Source organism: Oryctolagus cuniculus, chromosome 4 (assembly GCF_051225735.1).
Source record: "Oryctolagus cuniculus isolate XC-2025 breed Fujian yellow rabbit chromosome 4, ASM5122573v1, whole genome shotgun sequence".
Lineage (NCBI taxonomy): Eukaryota > Metazoa > Chordata > Mammalia > Lagomorpha > Leporidae > Oryctolagus > Oryctolagus cuniculus.
In genome coordinates, this window is record NC_142870.1 from 146814068 (window position 1) to 146826559 (window position 12492).

The window sequence follows — 12492 nt, forward strand, 5'->3', positions numbered from 1 at the left end:
CGGGGCACTGCTGGCTGCTCTCTGCACACACACGAGAGCCAGGCGGGTCCTGGTGACCCAGGAGCACCGCGAGGGCAGCAGAGGGGCCAGCAGCCGTGTGTCTGTGAGCTGGTAACTCTGGGCCATGTCTAACTTCTCTGAGCCTCGGTTTGTGCAGACGGAAGATGGGGCCGTGTCCTCGGGGAGTAGCCACAGAAACTGAATGAGATCACACTCCTTCAGCGCGAAAGCTGTGCCACCCCCTCGGGTGAGAGCGGCGGTGCTGTTTAAAACTTGCTTCTTCCCGTGGGAAGCGTTCCTGAGCCAGGAGCCGGTCCTCGCCCCAGATCGCTTGCCCTCCCCACTGCCACTTCGGGGAGAGATGCCCCAGGCATCCATGCTAAGCCCCTTTCTCCAGACTCCACCACCTCCTGCCACAATCTCACAGCCATCCTGCCCCTGACACACAGTGGAGCAGGCTCCAGGTTAACGTTCGACATTCCAGCCCCGAGTGGGGCCTCTACATTCTTGCAGGCAGAAGTGTTTGAGCACTGAGTGAAAGCTATGTAAGAAGGACCACACACAGGCCAGCAATGTGGCGCAGTGGGTTATACTGCCACCTGCAGTGCCGGCATCCCATATGGGTGCCAGTTCCAGTCCCGGCTGCTCCACTTCCGATCCAGCTCTCTGCTATGGCCTGGGAAAGCAGCAGAAGATGGCCCAAGTCCTTGGGCCTCTGCACCTGTCTGGGACACCTGGCTTCAGATCAGCGCAGCTCCGGCCATTGTGGCCAATTGGGGAGTGAACCATTGGATGGAAGACCTCTCTCCCCCTACCTCAAACTCTGCCTTTGAAATAAAAATAAATAAATCTTTAACAAACAATGACATCATGTTTGTGATTTTAGGGGCTCACAGCCTCCATGACACCTCCCTGGGGAGCCTCATGTACCCCCACATTGAGATCTCCTGCCTTAACTGAGCCCCGGCAGCCCCTGACCTTCCCCGTGTGCTCCAATAATGCTCTTACGGGCCACGTGTTCAGGAATCATCCCCAAGGGTGCAATGAGAGAGTCCCTCACTTCACAGTTTACAAAGTGCCCCAGAGCAAAGGGACACGCACTCGCTCGCCGGAACAGCCACAGAAGGCCATGTGTCCCCTGCCCCCACCCCAGCTCCCTTCCCATGAAGTCTGCCTGGCAACACAGCCATCTCCTCAAAATCAGAGGTCCCCCTGAGAGGCCAGGGGAACCCCTGCACGGGGTCCACTTCGCCCCTCCCCCTCGGCTCGCTGCAGCCCTTGAACCTCGTCTGGCTCCAGGACCCACCCCCGCATGTTCCCGGGCTCCTGTCCCGACTGCCACCTGTCCTGTGGCTTCACTAATAACTGCCACTGCCTGCAAAGCCGCTCTGGGCTGCGCCGCCAGGGCAGGCGGGAAGAATTAAGACACCAGAGTTGAAAGATACCGGGCTTCAGAAGCGAGTTCTAAACGGACTTGAATAGCAGGAGGGCTCAAAGGCACTCGTTGAAGTCCTTGCAAAACTCCTGCCACCTACTCCATCCCTGGCAGTCCCAGGCTCTTTGAGATCTCTTTGAGCTCCCCGCGCCCAGCACTCGATCTCGGTCCTGCAAAGGAACCAAGGGCCTTTTATACTTCAGGCTTTCAATGGAAAGAGGCCGGTGGGGGCATCGGGCCTTCCTCACCTGCAGAAATTCCACCCACTCACCCACCAGGGAGCCAAGGCAGGTTTGAGCTGGAAGAGACCTTGAAGTCAGAAGCCTCCACGTGCTCTGCTTGAACCTGGGAGAGCACAGGCTCAGTAAAGTGTGCTGATCGCCCCACACCCCGCGGGCATGACTGGCCGGCTGGACAGGCACGTGGGAGCCTCACCATCGGGTCCCTCGGTGCACACCCACACCCCTTTCCCCAGCGGCCACTGTCAGGGTGAACTTAACAGTGTTGATGAGACTACTGAAAGCTGGACATAAATGCTCACAAGATTAATCCCAGGTTTCGAAACTCTGTGTGTGTTAGCTGTCTAGGGCAGCCCTAACCACGTGCACCGTGACGCATGGATGGCTTCAGTAGCACACAAACTCCTGTTCTCACTTTGCTGGAAGCTGGAAGTGCAAGACCAAGGGGTCTGTGGGAGGGAGCACCTTGTGGGGCCTCTTTCCTGGCCCTGTCGATGGCCGTCTCCTCCCCGCGTCTTCACAGCCTTCCCTCTGGCTGTGTCCAAACTCCCTCGTTCCATAAGGATTCCAGGTATATGGGATTTGGCTGCACCCTAATGGCCTCATTTTCCTGGAGCTCCGTCTCAGTCTCCCAGGTAGGCAACAGGAACCCAGGACCTTTTTTTTAAAGATTTTTTAATTTATTATTTATTTGAGAGGTAGAGTTGTAGACAGTGAGAGGGAGAGACAGAGAGAAAGGTCTTCTATCTGCTGGTTCACTCCCCAGTTGGCCGCAACGATCGAAGCTGCACCAATCCGAAGCCAGGAGCCAGGAGCTTCTTCCCAGTCTCCCATGTGAGTGCAGGGGCCCAGGGACTCAGGATATCTTCTACTGCTTTCCCAGGCCACAGCAGAGAACTGGATTGGAAGAGGAGCAGCTGGGACTTAACCGGCGCCCCATGGGATGCCGGGCTGCAGGCGGAGGAGTAACTTAACTGCACCACGGCAGCGGCCCTAACCCAGGCACTTGTGCCATCACCTGCTGCCTCCCAGGGTGGGCACTGGCAGGAAGCTGGATAGAACCCAGAGCCAGGACTAGAACCAGGCACTCAGATGGGGATGTGGGCATCCCATGTGGCATTGTAACCACTGCACCAAATGCCCACCCCATGCATGTCCTTAATAGAGAAAAACATGACTAGCATGCCAAAATAAGAGCCCAGCGGCTGGCTTCATGACGGGTCAGCAGTGCGGGGAGGGGATGGCCTGTGGGCCACTGCTGAGGCTCCCAGGTGCAGGCCTTGGCCTCGGACTGGGTTGGAGCAGGAAGCGGCAAAGGGGTGGGGGTGGGGGACCTAGGAACAAAGAGACAGGGCAAGCCACGGGGTGCTTCCAGAGGACAGCACCATCACCCTGCAGCCTGTAAGCAGCCAGTCGCGGGGAACGGAGCTGCGAGCCCTGGGCACCTAGGCAGCAGAAGGAGGAACGGGAAATAGAGGCCGGCAGCCGAGACCCAGCTCAGGAGCAGGGCGGGGCAAACCTACAGCAAGGTGCAGAGGCTGCAGAGGTCAGAGGGACAGCCAGAGGTCTCAGAGTATCCCCAGATGCATGAGGGCTGGCCTTGGTCAGACTCGGCAGGGACACCATGGAGGGAAACACCGGCCAGGAATTGCCAGCCGGGTTTGGCCACTGGAGGGCACTAGAGTGCCCGTGGAGTGTGGGCCAGGGACCCAGCGGTGAAGAGGTTGGGGATGCAGAGGCAGAGGCAGCCTGGGCCAAAAGCAGGACAAAGAAGAGGTGCAAAGTGAAGCCAAGGAAGAATCACTGTGTAAATGGGAGATGCCCAGCAGGAGAGGGTGGACAGACATGTCGCCCCCAGGAGGTCAGAGGGCAGCCGTGGGGACCAGCGACAGACAAGCTGCCTGCCCTGGCCTTTGTGGCTCCAAGCCGGTCGGCCTTCCTGGACACCGGCTGTAGGGCTCGAGCCATGTCACAGCTTCCGGGTTCTCTGTCTCTTCACCCTGGATCCGGTTCTCAGATTCACCAATCAATGCATATACCCTCTGACTTGCTTTGCTGTGTTTCTCTGACACCACTGTGGCTGTGCAGCCATCCCTGCTAATTCCGCCACATTCTCATCACTCCCCACACCTCAGTACACAGCCCCAACCCCCACCTCCTGGCTGTCTCTTGAGATTTGCCCACTCTGGACGTTGCATACGGACGGAGTCACACAGTGTTGTGGTCCTCTGTGGCTGGCATCACCATTCACCACAACGCCAACAGCGTTCCCCCAGCCTGGAGCACCTGTCAGTCCTGCATTCCTCTTTCAAGCCCCAGTAACATGCCCTCGGATAGGAGACATACATTTCGTTTACCCAGTCATGTTGATGGGCACTAGGGCTTGCTCCCCCTTTTTGGCTGTGGTGAACAATGCTGTTATTCTTGTACAAGCTTTTGTGTACGCATGTGTTTGCAATTCCCTTGGGTGCATTTCTGGGAGTGGAATCGCTGGGTCATATGGTAGCTCCATGTTTAACCATTTAAAGGACTCCAGCACTGTTTTCCAAGGTGGCTGTACCATCTGCCATTCCGACCAGCAGTGTGTGTGGGGTGCAATTTTTCCACATTTCCATCAACTCTTGTCATTGCTGTCTTTTTTTGTTATAGCTGCCCTAGTGGCTATGAGGTGGCATTCATTGTAGTCTTGAGTTACATTTCCCTAATTGCTAATGATGAACATCTTTCATGTGCTTACTGGTCACTGATCTTTCTTCTTTGGAGAAATGGGTAATCCCTTACCTGTTATTTAATTGTAGGGTTTTTTTTAATTATTATTATTGACTCATATGTGTTCTTCATATATTCTGGATAGAAGTCCTTTACGAGATACATGATTTGAAAATATTTTCTCCCATTCCATAAATTGTCTTTTCATTCCCTTGATGTTGTTTGGCTGCACAACTACATTCTTATTTTGAGGAAGACCAATGTAACTACTTTTTTTTTCAAGGTATTTGTGCTTTGTGTCATATCTAAGAAATGATGGCTTCATCTAAGCCAGGAACATTTACACATGTGTTTTCTTCTAGGAGTTTTACAGTTTGTGACTCTTACATTGAAATTTAGCATGCATCTTGATAATTTTTACAGACGTTAATATTTGTTTGTGGTATAAGGCAAGTGTTCAGAATCATTCTTTTCCTGTGGATATCCAGTTACCCCAGCACCATTTGCCTAAAAGAATGTTCTTCCCTACTTAATTGTCTTGACACCCTTGTCAAAAACCAATTTGAGCCAGTGCCACAGCTCACTAGGCTAATCCTCCGCCTTGCGGCGCCAGCACACCGGGTTCTAGTCCCGGTTGGGGCACCGGATTCCGTCCCGGTTGCCCCTCTTCCAGGCCAGCTCTCTGCTGTGGCCAGGGAGTGCAGTGGAGGATGGCCCAAGTGCTTGGGCCCTGCACCCCATGGGAGACCAGGAGAAGCACCTGGCTCCTGCCTTCGGATCAGCGCGGTGCGCCGGCCGCAGCACGCCAGCCGTGGTGGCCATTGGAGGGTGAACCAACAGCAAAAGGAAGACCTTTCTCTCTGTCTCTCTCTCTCACTATCCACTTTGCCTGTCCAAAAAAAAAAAAAAAAAAAAAAAAAAAAAACACACACACACAATTGAATGTAAATGTAGGCTTTTATTTCTGGATTCTCAGTTTTACTTCATTGATCTGTATGTCTGTCTCATCCCAGACTATACACTACTGATTACGACAACTTTATAGTGAATTCTAAAATTCGGAAGTATAAATTCTCCAACTTTGATCTTCTTCAAGATTATTTTGACTGTCTGGGTCCCTTGTATTTCCATATGAATTTTAGGCTCACCTTGTCAATTTCTGCAAAAAAATTTGACTGGTATTGTGTTGAGTCTGTAAATCAGTTTGAGAATCATAATATTAAATCTCCCAGTGCATGAATGCAGAATGCCTTTCCATTTTTTAAGTCTTTCTTTAATTTCCTTCATTGATTTTTGTAATTTTCAGTGTCAAGTTTTGAACTTGTTTTGTTAAATTTCTTTGTAAGCATTTTCTTTCTCTGGATGCTATTGTGAATGGAATTGTCTCCTTGGTTTCATTCTTGGGATGTTCATGTCTAATAGAAATATGATTGACTTTGTGTATTTATCTTGTATCCTGCTACACTGCTAACCTCATTTACTATCTCTGATAGTATTTCACAAATTCCTTGAAATTGCTCATATATAACATCATATCATCGACAAATAAATGGTTCTACATCTTCCTTTCCAATTTTGGTGCCTTTGGTTCTTTTTCATCCCCATTTCTCCCTGGACAGAACCTCTACTACAGGGTTGATAGAAGTGGCACGAGCACATGTTCCAGATCTTAGAGGGGAAAGCTGCAATCTCTTCCCATTAAGTTTGTGTCTGTTGTAGACTTTTCAGAGATGTTTTATATCCAGCTGAGAAAATTTCCTCCCATTCCCAGTTTGTTGAGTATTTTTAACATGAAAAGATACTGGATTTTATCGAATGTTTTGTTCTTTCTGTGTTAATGAGATAATAATGAGGTTTCGTCCTCCCATCTATTACTAGCATGTGTTACATTCATTGTTTTCCATATGTTTAACCAATCTTTCATTCCTAGAATAAATTCCACTTGATTGTAGTGCATGACCCTTTCTCTGTGTGGCTAGGTTGGGCTGCCTATCCTTTGTGGAAGACAGACTCTTCTCTTGATACCGCAAGATAACTGTCTTCGGCTGGAAGTTTGTGTCCGGCCAGAAAGGGAGACTGTCTCAGAAACCAAGGCCTGCCCCTCACAGGCCCAAGCTGGGTCGTGTGCTCTGCTGCTGTGGTTTGAGTAAGACTCGGCTCCCAGACACATACAGGCCTTTAATCCCCACCGGAAAGTTAACGGTGCTGAGAGTGTGGAACTGTAGTCTGGTTACGGGTGTTTAGAAGGTAGGCCTAGTGGGAGGTCCCTGGGTCACCGGGGACTTGACTTCAGAGGGCTTTCATGAGAGGATTAGTTGTACAAGCCCAAGTTGAGCCAACCTGCCCGCGCGCTCGCTCTCGCTCTCTTTCTCCTTCCTGGATCATCACGTGATAGTTCCTGCACACATACTCTGCTATTTCCTTCCCCCAGCCTCACTCAGCAGCCAAAATAATGGGGTCTCTTGAATCTTGGACTGTGAGCCTCCAAAACCATGAGCTAAATAAGCCTTTCTCTTTGTAGAGTTGGCTCCTTCCACGTTTATAGTCGCGTTAACCAAAGCTGACTAATACACCCACCATGAACCCTTCACTGGGCCCAAGGGGACAAATTTAGACCCGGACCTGAGCACAGGATCAATACAGGAAAAACTGGGGTCGGAGTGAGGGACAGTGGGCCCCCAAAGAAATTGCGGGGCTCCGGTTTATCCTAATAATGGCTGAAAATGATGGACAGCGAAAAATAATGGAAGCCCACCACAGAAGGATATCAAGATCCCTGAGTAGAGGAGTTGCCCCCTGAGGGAGAGAATGGTGTACCTGGGATGCTTCTGCAGGGGCCGGGCAGGGCAAGTCGGAGATGAGGAGCTCTTCTGCTGGAAGGAGCGGAGGTTGAGTGGAGGGCTCAGAGGAAAGGAGTGAAGGTTTGAAGATGAGCACGGAGGTGATCAAGCAGACACAAAATGATAGGAGGACTCAGCTGTCCCCAGGGGGCCTGGCTTTCAGAGCTGGGCTGCTGGGCCAAGGCTGAGGTGTCCACTGCAGGAATGGGAATGCAAGGGAGCCCTGGGAGCCAATCTAGGGAGGGGTGAATGGAAACCACTGGAGTTCACACAGCCCAGGGTGCTGAGACTAAGTCGTTGGTGGGTGGCGGCATCTTCCCTGGGTGATCCTAGGCTTCAGGTATGGACAAAGGCAGTGGCTTCAATCCTAAAGATCTGTCGCTGAGTGAGGGGGATGTGATTGGCCTCGGTGGGTGGAATCTAATCCCAGAAGTTTGCACAGGAGAGTCAGAAGAACCACAAAGGATTTTCAGAAGGTTCTTACGGGTTTTCAGCTCATTGCTGAGGCCACCGTGAGAACCCTGGTAGCTAATCTTCGAGCCTGTAGCTTCACCCTAAAGGGAAAGAGAAACTTTTGAAATTAGGTGAAGCCAGACACGGTGTGAAGGGAGCTGCGTTACTATACACTCTTTCTGTTGAGCTGTGGAGAAATGGACAGAGGAAAGCAGCTCCCTTGTCCAGGCAATGGTTGATAGAAGCTTGGAGCAGGGCATGGCCATGTGTCCAGACAGTGTCCAGCGCCGAGCTGGAGAGCTCGGGTTTGGGTCAAGAGAGAAGGGCCCATCAACAAAGCCCCAAATTTCTGTTTCTCTGCCTTCTTTCCTCCTTCAGAGGTGCAATTATAAACACTGCGGCACGTCCAGTCAGGAAAAACATCAACCAGAATCCCGACAATTTGGAAGTCAGCAACCAAATACCCCTTGGCCTTACTTTCAAGTTATAAATATCCCTGGATCTAAGTGAGCCGAGGTTTCTTGGTAGCTGTCTTGGGCTTGAACCCAGAAGTAACAATGGCCACAGTGACAACATTTGCTGACTGCTTGCTAAGAGCCACTCATATATGTGAAATCTCAGCTAATCCTCAGAATAACCCACCAAGGCTGACGCACTGCGGCCGCTAGTTTTTAGCAGCTAGAGAAAATCCAGAGGGGGGATGGAGTGAGTGAATGGCACAGACTGGGTGAGGGTCCGCACTCCGGCCCCAGGGCCCAGGGATGGAATTAGTGCACCCCCTTTTTTATGCAGAGGGGATTTTGTGTCCCTTAAAGAAGTGTCATTTTCAGGAGTTCTTTCAACAATCCACCCTACCCACTTCAGCATCACCCATTTGAAGACCTGTGTAACTGGGATCTTTCCAGAAGCTACCTCTGGCCAGCCTGGGGCATTGTTCAGCCCAAGTCACACACAGGAAACTCCGAACGATGGGGATGTGGCAGCCAACAGAGAGAGTCCACGAGCCGTGAGAGCCAGGCCCGGAGCTCAAGCCCTTTCTGCTGATTTCTGGGTGAACCAGGGCGGCCCCTGCCCTCTGTACCGGCAGCATTTTATCACTGCACCCTGCAGACACTGTTTAAATACTTCTACAGCGGCAAGGCTTGGGGTGATCCTTTTCCTGTGCACCTGTATTATTGTCATTAGGAAAGACTTGAAGCACACAGAAAAGAGCAGTTGATAATATAACAAATACCCAGCTGCCCACCGCTGCAAGTGAGCAAAGGTTAAGATGTGTTTTTATTGCTGGCTTCAGATCTTTTTTGAACAGGAAGTAAAATATTGCAGGCCTGTTTATGATCTGTGTTTGCTCCCTGTTCTCAGAGGAATCGCCATCCTACCAGCTTCCCCCACACGTACGTATCTGTGGGCCGTCTCTGGTACTGCCTACACAAGGCCACTTTTGGGACGTGGACGCTCACGTTCCCGGCTCCCTGGAGACCAGATCCCTCTGGGATAACTGCCGCTCAGACTCCAGTACCATGACTTACAAACCAGCCCCCTATCAGGAACATGTCCCAGTTTTTAACTTTTACAACCTCCGCTGTAAGAAAGAGCCTTGTCCCCGACCTGAGCTGGGTCGTGTTGCCAAATTTCTCCCTCAGTTCGTGACTTGAGCTCATCTCCCCACCAGTCAGGTATGAGCAGTGCCGTGGCCCCCAGCTAAGCTCGGTGCTACCCACTAGCCAGCTCGTGTGAGCACGGGGGAGCCCACGGCTGCTCTCCACGGCACCACGCACGTCTGACCCTAGAACCAAGGCTTGTTGATGGGGGAAGCCCCGCCCCTCTTGTCCCCAGCCCGCCTCACCATGTTCTCATCCACTGTGGGCTCAGCCTGCGGCCGGCTAAGTTGCCTGACGTGCCTTTCCTCAAGCACCCAATAGGATGCTGTGTAGTTAGCAACTAGTGTCCAGCCCAGGCTGGGATTCTGTGTGCACACAGGCTGTGTGTGGTTCAGGGAAGAGTGTGCTCATCTTGGAGGCAATCGATTTGTAACACTGTCTTTGGAAATAGCCTGGCCTCAAATATCATACCTGATTTGGATTACAGCCTTAGTTTAGGTCGCTGTAAAAATTCTCATGGAAACTTATAAACCCCCAAGATCTCTGTCTCACAGTTTGGAGGGCTGGAAGGCCCAGACCAGGTGCCGGCACAGCCCGGTTCTGATGAGGGACCCCTTCCAGGTTGTTGACTGCTGACTTCTCCCTCGGTCCTCACATCGTGGGAGGAGCAAGAGAGCTCCCTGGGGTCTCTTACAAGGGCACTAACCCTGTTCAGGAGGCCCGACCCTCAGATCCTCCTGACCTGATCAGTTCCCGGTGGCCATGTCTCTAAATGCCGTCGCTCCAGAGACTACTCTCCACCTGTGAACGCTGAGGGGACACAGTCAGTGTGGAACCCGTATCCAGGGCGTCATAGTTGAAACCCTTTTCGTGTGCTCAGAGATTATTTGCCAGCCCTCCAATTCCAGCTTCTTCAGGTGCACTGCCTCCGTGTCTGCAGCAGATCTTTGAGCCAACAATCCAGGCACCTAGTTCTGCGGAAGTGGCTAAGGAGCTTCATCGTCGCTGAAATTGCCACCAGCGTCATCAGTGACAGGAAGTGAGTAGCCCTGGAATCATGTAAGATCTTGAACAGTCCATACTGCACAGGAGCTGGTCAATCAGGACACCAGCTCTCACTCTCCTGGAGCGGCCCTACTGATGTGGGCAGGCAGGTAGGATAAAATCAATGAGATTTGTGAGCTGGAAGACCATGCCTTCACCACGCCCCCTGTGTGATCTCATGCCCCCACCTGACCCCACCTGTACACCCACCTGCCCATCAGGCTACGTAAACACGCCCCTTCATGACCCAAGTACTTGGGAGTTTCTGGCTCCTGGCTTCAGCCTGGCCCAGACCTGGCTGTTATAGGCATTTAGGGAAGGAAGCAGCAGATGAGAGCTGGGACTCTGACTCTGTCTCTCTCCCTCCTTCTCTCTCCTCCCTCCCTCTGTCACTCTACCAAAGAAATAAATAGATGTTAATTAAAAAAAAAAAAGGAAAGAACTAATCCCGGGGAGAAGTGGAGAATGCATTCACCTGTGTGGAAATCTAGCAGGTGTGTCAGTCCACCTGCGGAGCCACTGAGCTCAGTTAAAAGAAGGAACAGCAGTGATTTTGTCACAAGAGGGAGTGACCAGCACTCAGAAAGTGAGGGGCGAGAGGTTGACAGTCTACTTTGCCATCGGCAGCTCCTTGGTGTGTTCTTGCCTTGTCTCGTCGGTCCAGGGAGCATTGAACTTACAATGTCACCTCCTGGTTCTGCTCCCTGCTCAGTTCCTAGGGATGGATGTTAGATTTGGAATAGCTCAGGGTTCTGGTCTTTTGTACCCCCAGAGAGGAGAGATGGAAAAAGGAGACAGAGACCGACCTCAACAGAGACAGGTTGCTTTATTGGAAGCAAAGAGGTTGGCGACAGTCAAGGAGGGGATTTGCCACTATGGGGCTGGGGGGCAGGGGTAGAAGGCAGCTGGCAGATGAGTAGGGAGCAGGCTCTTTGAGGCCTCAGGGAACATTCCTCTTACCTGTTTCACAAGATGCCCTGAGCAGCTTATCTGCTTTGCCATTGGCACTACAAGGAGTCAGTCGGGAAGGGTCTGCTTGGCACCAACAAGGGAGGAAGTGGGTAGGTAGAGGGGGAAAGTTCCTAGGAGTGGAGGTCCTCCAGGAAGCTCCCTCTCCCGGCCAGCTCACACCTGGACAGCCAGTCCTCCACTGGCCCGCCCTCGGACATGGTGGGTTCTCCCCTGGAGCTCCCCTGGCCATGGGCTTCATGGCTTCCTGCCATCCCTAAGCCAGCAGAGGCTGCACGAAAGCAACAGGTCTCCCAGTGCAGGCCCCCACCCCCTCCTTCCTAGGCAACCTCGCAGTGTGGCCTTGGAGCCCCCACTAGCCCACACTTGCAGTTCCAGATGCTCCCATCAGCAGGATCGGGGCTGCAATCTGTGGTCTGACATCAGCAGCTCCTGCAGGTCCTTTCTTGGTGAGAACTCTGATGCTGGCTAGAGCGTGAATCACACCAGCCACCGCGTGTGGAGCCAAGAAGTGGCCACCCGCCGCCGCCTCCAGGAGGTGCCTCCAGGGCACACAAGTCGGGGGCAGACCCACGGGCCTTCCTGACCCTCTTGCTTTCCTATTGCCAAGTCTACGTATCTCTTAATACAACTTGAACTTGATCATCCTGATTAATATTTTATTGCCTAATTTGCTCTGTATCATCTTACTCACCAATAAAAAAACATGCCCTCCTGTCCCAGATCCAGTTTACGAGGCTCAGCAGAGCTGCTTGGCGCTCTCTGCCCCGTGGGCCTGGGTTCCCTGCCCAGAGGGGAACTCAGCCACCAGCAGCTTCACTGCCTCTCCTCGTGCCCCAGCCGCTGCTGCCTCCCCTGGGCGCAGCTTCCGTCGTGCAAGGTGCATCAGCCCCAGAAAGCAGTCAGTTGCGCCCAGGAGGGGCCAGGTAACTACCTGAACATGCAGGCTGGTTAATGCCCCAGGGGTGAACCTTACCAATAAGGGAGAAGAGACAGGAGGGCAGAGAGAGCTCAATCCCTTGTCCTTTCCACCACACACACACACACACACACACACTCACAGTCTGCTTCAAGGACGCTGCTCCATGAACCTTGTCTGGAAACAACCCACACACCTAAAGAGAAAGGCTCTGTTCCCGAGACTGTGGCCAGCGTAGAAACGCAGCCCTGAATTTGCTCCCAGCCCTCTCATGGCCTCACGC